Below are 7,579 nucleotides of genomic sequence, written 5' to 3'. Positions count from 1 at the left end.
TTATGTTTAATTGAAAAAACTTCTGAAACATTAGGGAATACAAAATATATTTTGAACCAAACCTAAAATATAATTTATTTCTTAATTATTACTGGACTAAGAGTCTTTGCCCCCTGCTTGCTTTTATTCATCAACCACGATGTTGTCCGATATTGTACATAATTTTTGTCAGTTCCAGTTAGCAAGTTTTTAACCTTCACTGGCCATTCGTTCGATACTGGAAGCTTAATCTTTCCAGGATGACAACATACATTTGTTGATTAATCTGTTTCGGATTCAAATCTCAAAACCCCATAATGTGGGTATTCTTTTCTCATATTTCCAGTATCTAAATATTGATTCAATTTTTCACGTTTTGCCGCCCATACAGCAGCTTTACGATCAGTTTTTCTTTTCAAATCGGCAAACTGTCGCTCGGTTCGCCTTCGCACTTTTTTTGATTTCATCTAAGGAATCGCTTCATGCGCCATTATTATTAAAAAAAATTAATGCACAGTTAGCACGTATATTGATTAGGTATTCAGACAACTGCCAGTCGAGAAACGGAGAATTTTCTTCACTCAGAAAAGGAAAACAAGTTGGAAAGCTATTCCTTAGTGCTGCTACAAATAGTGCATCCAAAAGTAGAATTCATAATTAATACTGTTTTATAATCAGTTGATCTTAATTTCATCTAATTAATCTAAATTAAAGCTAAATCTTAATAAATCTAAACTTAATTAAAGCTAAACTTTTCTTTTTTGTCACCATTTCACCGTTAAATGCAATATAAATACTTACTACGACGTAATAAGCTATACGAAATGCTTATGTAATAAATTATCCAAACAATACTGCCCAAACTAACTTCAAATGTTATGGATCAGATGACTCGCTATATCCCAGTATACAAAGCGAATAAAAACTACACAAAGCGAACAAAATGCAATGTTAAAGTAAAATTTTTGTTGTATAATGCCGGGTTTATACTCGGACAGTTATAAGACGGCCACTAGGCCAGACCATGCGTAAAAAGGCTGAAAATTGAAGTTCGGCCGATGACAAGTAATTGCCCGACGGGACAACAACTTGCCGCTGTAATGTATTTCTTTCTTACTGCGCATGCATCTGTAGAATTTGGCGGCTTTTTTTTTTGGCAGGAAAAAATGGATTGCTTATCATAGATTAATTCTGACATTTTTTCTCTTTGTTCTTTCTGATGCGAGGTTGTGTGTTTTTATAATTTATTTGCCTTTTCTGCCTTTTCTTTTTTGTAGTTTTCCAAATTTAATCCTTTTTTTCTTTTACCGTGTTTTTTTGAATATATATATACATCATTTTAAGAAACTAATATCGATCATTTTTGTGAAAAGAAAAATTTAAGGATGCCAAAAAGGCAATCTGTAGCCAAGTATGGAATGACTGAATCTGTCTTATGAAATTTTGGCAAACATAAATCAGTCCCTTTCTGCGCATGCGCTGCCTACTGGCCGAGTGTAAACCCAGCATAATAGTATGTAATGCATTCAATAAGTCAAAAAAAAAAAAAAAAAAAAGATGTGCTCTTTATCATTTTTTCATTTTCAACGAATGTTCAAAGAAATTGAAAAAATCACATTCTCCTTTTTCCGCATAATAAAAAGTGTTTACTTGAAAAAAAAAAACATTTGAATAGATGTTGTGAGGAGCTAAATGATAGTATGTTCTTTAATATGTTAGGCAGTCATCTTTTAGGAAATCTATCTATCAGAATTGGTTCTTATAACAAACTTTCAGATAATTTCTGCATACTATTTTCTTATACCGCGGAACACAAAACTCATGATTATGCTATATTATAAGCATGACAAATTAGAAAAAAAAGGAGGCTATTGTAGAAAGAATGAAAATCTTGGAGGAGTTGGTAGATGGATCATTCAGCTCCAAAAGAGGCGAAGCGGTGAAAAGCCGAAATTTTTAATTTTCTGCAACCTCTTAACTTTCGAAGATAAGATGTTTGTTCAAATGAACTCAATTATCTTCTTATCATAGCGAAAAACTTTACATCTAAAAGTTATCAGTAGGTTCCTCACAGGAATATTATCTATTGTAATGGTTCACATGATATGATTTCTGAAAAATATTCATTAATGTTGTTCGATTCGCTGGTTTTAAATGATTATCTTGAAAATCTCGGTGAAGTTTGGGGTATTTAGTTGAAAGGTATTAGGGGAAGTCATATCACTGATTCTCCGAACCGCCCGATGGCACACGGATAAATAATACTGAATGACCGGACCGACGCAACTGAATGACCAGACCGCCTGACGGGAATTGTGGTTGAATCTTAAGGGCCATCACCGGCCACGGTGCAACCCTTCCGTAAGGAAGTACGTCCCGTCATCGATGGGAGGATCCAGACCCCCACCTTTTCATGTACCCTCCAGGGTGGCAAGATCTGGAAGCATCTCATCCTCATTTCGAAGCGCCCCCGGGGGAGAGAAGAGAGTGGGGAATGGTGATATGTTGAAATTTTAATTTTGCCCATTTCTTTCTTGCAATTATTATTTCTTGTGGGGATAAAAGAGAGGGGAATGGTGTTATTTTGAAATTTTCATTTTGCCCATTTCTTTCTTGCGATTGAAGATAAAACTATAATTCAAACCAGTGAATTATCATCTTAATAAAATTAAAAACTTTCATATTGAAAATTTATCGATAACTGCAATAAGTTAGAAGTTAGAGGCTGAAAAATGATTTTCATCCTCCCACACTTCGAATTCCGAGAGCTAAATATGCGATTCATTGTTGGAACGCACTTGTCCATAATCTGTCCTCCCACTGTCTCATCATGGCAGATCCAACACTTATGTAATTACAGGAATAATCAGTGAGAATGGTCTCCTCAAAACTTTCTCGCATACTCTCTAATAAACTTGTCATGCCACAGAACGTCTTATATACAGTAATTAAGAAACATTAAATTTGGCATGAATTTAGAGTATTTTTGCTGAATCTATCGTGTCTTCTTAGGCGAGCTATTTGGCGATTAATTTGGCGAATTTGTATTTTATGAGCGTTTTACTCAACAGATGGATATCAAAATTGGCTTCAAAACTGCACTTGTAGTCACATCATATTTAATCATTGCGCTTTTGAATTATGGCGCTAATTGATTTCTGAAACCACAGATTGACCCATTGTAGGGTTGCTTTAAACTTTGACAGATGTTTACATTACAAACTATGCACAACCCCCGGGGGGCACCTCGATGATGAGATGCTTCCGGCATGGGGTTGGATCTCACCACCCTGGAGGGTACACTAATAGGTGGGGGATCTGACTCCTTCCATCGATGACGGTACGTACTTCCTTCGGGGAGGGTTGTACCGTGGCCGGTGATGGCCCTTAGGACTCAACCACAGTTCCCGTCAATGTTGCTGTTGCGGCGTTCCGGTCATTCAGTTATATGGTTTAAATACGTGTGCCTTCGTGGCGGTTCGCAGAGTTAGATGGTTGACTTACAAACTATGCACCAACTGTTATTTATCTAGCTCTCTTCGTTTTATAATTTTCGTGTTTACTTATATTCGAACAGTCAGACAGACGGATTTCCTCTGAACAGATTTTACTCAAAATTTGAAAGAAATCTGAAAATTTGGTGTAAAAACTATGTACCAAATTTCAACGATCTAGCTGAACGTGTCCATTTTACTACATTTCGTTCGCCTAACTCTTTTTATTTTGTAGTTATCATGTTAATTTGTATTTGGACAGGCATACTTTCCCTGATTGAATTTTATTCAAATTGGATAAAAATCTATAAATTTGGTGTAAAGACCTTATACTTAATTTCATTTGTTTATTTCAAAGCGTTTTTGAACTATCATATTTACAGTCTGTCTGTCTGTGAATATGATATCCAGTGATTTAAAGACGGACGAAAATCCAAAAATGTGTTTTTCGAACTTAGGTAATCCTGAAACACGGAGATTCATTAAATTCTGAAGTTCGAATTTCTTGCCAATTACAATATTTTTCGTTGATTCTTCGTGCACAAGAAAGCTAAAATCCAATGCATCAAAAAAATGAAATTTGGTTGAATTTTCATTTTAAAATTATAGTTTTGTGCCAAATTTTGATTGAAAACCCTTCATCTAAATTCAATTTTAAGTTATATTTATTTTATTACGAAGCACAAAATTCCTATGTGCGTAACTAAAAATAAAAATCTGAGTACTTGTGGTATTCACAACTTCACCGAATGGCTACAATTTTATGCGGAGTTAGGAGGAATGATATCTTTATTATAAAGTATACGAGAGAGTTTCAAGGAGACTACTTCCGCTGGTTAAATGCAAAATGCATCTCATGTTTGCAGCTAAACATTGAAAAATTAAATTATTATAACTGTTATCAAGGTCAGAAGACATTTTCTTCCTTGTTTATGAATCACAAAGAAGGAAGGAAAAGAATTTAATTCAAATCTCGGATACTGAAATCAAATCATCCGATGTAGAAATTTTGAAGAAATCCTTTCTGTTCCTTCCGTTAGAGATAAACGATTAACCCTATCTGAATATTGCGCATTTTCTTGAATTATAAAGCAACAAAAGGTTCCTTTATAACGAAAAAATTAGGTAAGCCGTCTATTTGTTTTTCAAACCATAACCCATATAACTTTTATGATAATATTCGACTGCAAAATAATGATTTATGTAAATTAATTAGATTTGAGAATTGATGAATTAAAAAATCTTACGTTGTTAGCGTGAAATACTACCATTAAAAAATTTAATTTTTATTATTCAAATTCTAAACCTTTAAATTATTTACTATTCAGTTTCATGGACTATTTTACAGAATGAAGTATATAAAATTATTGTAATAAATTGGAAAATATTTTTGAATATTTTGTAGTATTAACTTTAATTAATTTACTGAAACTTGCTTAAACTTCTATTTTAAAACTAATCTCGTTTTTTTTAGAAGTGTTATGTTTTCTAGATTGGCCTAGCTTTTAATATATTAGCTATTATAAATTTATTTATTCATGTTATAAATTATTCATGTTATAAATTATAAATTATCATCATATTATAATTATATTTATTCATGTATTTTCTATACACAAGAACATTTTTAGTTACATTAAACCTGTTTCTTTAGAAAGTACAAAACAAAATGAAAATTCCTTAAAAAATGTATGGAATGTGATAAAACCTAGATTCATTTTATTGATTAATATTTTTTTCCTTCCGATTGACATTTTTAGTATTAATTGCATATAATTGCATTAATATTAACATTTAATATTAAAGGATTTTAATATTAAATTTAATATTAAAAGTCTTGCGAAGACCACATACCAATGCCATCCATCTAACTCAAAGAAGTTTTGATTTGCCAGACAGACAGACATAATTGCAAAAATATATTTCTCGAACTCAGTGAGGTCTGAAATGTGGAGAATGGTCAAAATTTCGAGACTGAATTTTTTGAAGATTTTAATACTTTTACTTTGTACTTTATACTAGAAAATATATAAATGCAAAAAAAAAGTTTATTAAAAATATTTTGTAAACAATTTGTAAGCATGATATGTTTTAAAGACTCAATAATCATACTGAATTTGCTTTCATTACTCTGCATGATAATTTTTTTTAAAAATGGGATCTTAAAATATATTACTTCACAGAAATTATTAAGAACACCTTTAAAAAATATATAATTCTTATGTAAATGTATACAATTTTTTTATAATGATAAGTATTTCATATATGTGCTCCTAAATTTAAAAATTCATATTTTCAGAAAAATCTGTTTATTTTTATCTCATTGGATCCATTCATCGATGTTTTTTTAAAGTTATTTTATTAGGTTTCAGCATTTCAAACTACTTTTTTTTATCTTTTTGAAATTGGGGAAATGCTCCCAAATTTTATGGGACTAAAGGTGAAAAATTTATTTAATAATATTCAAAAGCATTCCAAATTGCCTTAATGTCAAAAACTATTTTATCAACTGTTTATTTAATTATTACTATTTATTATTACGTACTATTTATATTACATATTGTAGTTTTTACCTGTAAGTAATATTTAAGAAGGTTTTACCCTGTGTGAAGGCTAACAAATTTCGAAATTAAATAATTTTAATTATTTCCCAGTTACTTATATATAGTTTAATGACATTAATGATATGTTTTATTAATTAATTAGTAACCTTATTCACGAAATAGAAAAGTAGTATTACCTTATTTTAAAGTACTCTAATTATTTCAAAGTGACCAACTTAACTATGAATTAAAAAATACGGCTAGATGGTCCATACAAGAAGAAATAACCTCACTAACAGTAATACATTAAAACTCCTTTTGATATAAAGTTAGCAAATAAAAGTTATTTTGTATTATAGTACAGAAATTACCCTGTTTTTGATTGTAATACATTTTATTTCCAAGTTAAATGAAAACAGTACTTCTTTTGAGGGAACTATCGTTTAAAAATTAAATGAATAAGTTTTTGATAAATATAGAGCTTGCGTAACTTCTCAGGAAACACAGAGCATATTTTCTCTTAAGAAAATGAAGCATTTAATTGTCACATGAAATAAATAAGTGAATAAGAACGGAAGAATCTAGAATCAAAATTTAGATAATCATTTCGCACAAGATCGGCAACAAGAAAACCGGAATGGTCGTCCTTCACAGCACAAAAGGATTATACATATTTATGCTTTTCGTTTCTATGTCAGGAAATATTTTTTATTTATAATTATATAAGAAAGCAACAGGTTTCCTCCCCCCACCCTCTCGGAAAAAAAGTCAATTCTTTGTAAGAAGCCGTTTATACGAGTTGGAAAGAACCTGGCTGTCTTTGAGATGGTAACGGATGTATAAGAAAATCTTCAAATTTCATTTCGTAAGTTTTATGAAATATTTGCAAGCAAAGTTCATTTTCACCATCTGATTTATTTCTAAAAGTATGTTTTTGAGGCTATCCATTCACAGGTATGCATATTTCTGCATGTCATAAATAAATTACAGTTTGAAAAACAACGTTAATTTATTAGAAAACATACAAGCTTTATGTATAGATGTTTTATAATTAATTTAATTTAGGATTAAATTAATTTAAAGCAATTAATTTTTTCAATAGAAACATATTTACCAGCCGAAATATTTTAGAAACGGTATTACACGCATACGAAATGAGAGTTCGAAGCGAATGCATAAAAAAATAATTTAAGATCAAGAAAGTTATCTTGCACAATAATTAAATACATATCATTATTTTCTAATTTAACCTTGAGTAAAATCTGAACATACGAAAATTCCACAAAATGTATACGATAAATTTGTAATGTAATAATGTAGATAACAAAAACTTTCGTATGTTTGGTCGAAATTCTTACGACGCAGCTATACAATTCTTGTGATATAACTGTATGCTAAATTACATCTATATAACAATTTGAATCTATCGTGTTATCATTTCAGTTAGCATATTCCCATGGATAAGAAGGAATATACACAAAATTTTGAAGATGAATTTCATCCAAAATATGATAAAAAATCTGCAAATATGGTGTAAAAGCCATGCATCAAATTCTGACTGTA

Source organism: Argiope bruennichi, chromosome 3, assembly GCF_947563725.1.
Source record: "Argiope bruennichi chromosome 3, qqArgBrue1.1, whole genome shotgun sequence".
NCBI classification, from domain to species: domain Eukaryota; kingdom Metazoa; phylum Arthropoda; class Arachnida; order Araneae; family Araneidae; genus Argiope; species Argiope bruennichi.
This window is presented reverse-complemented; position numbering follows the sequence as displayed.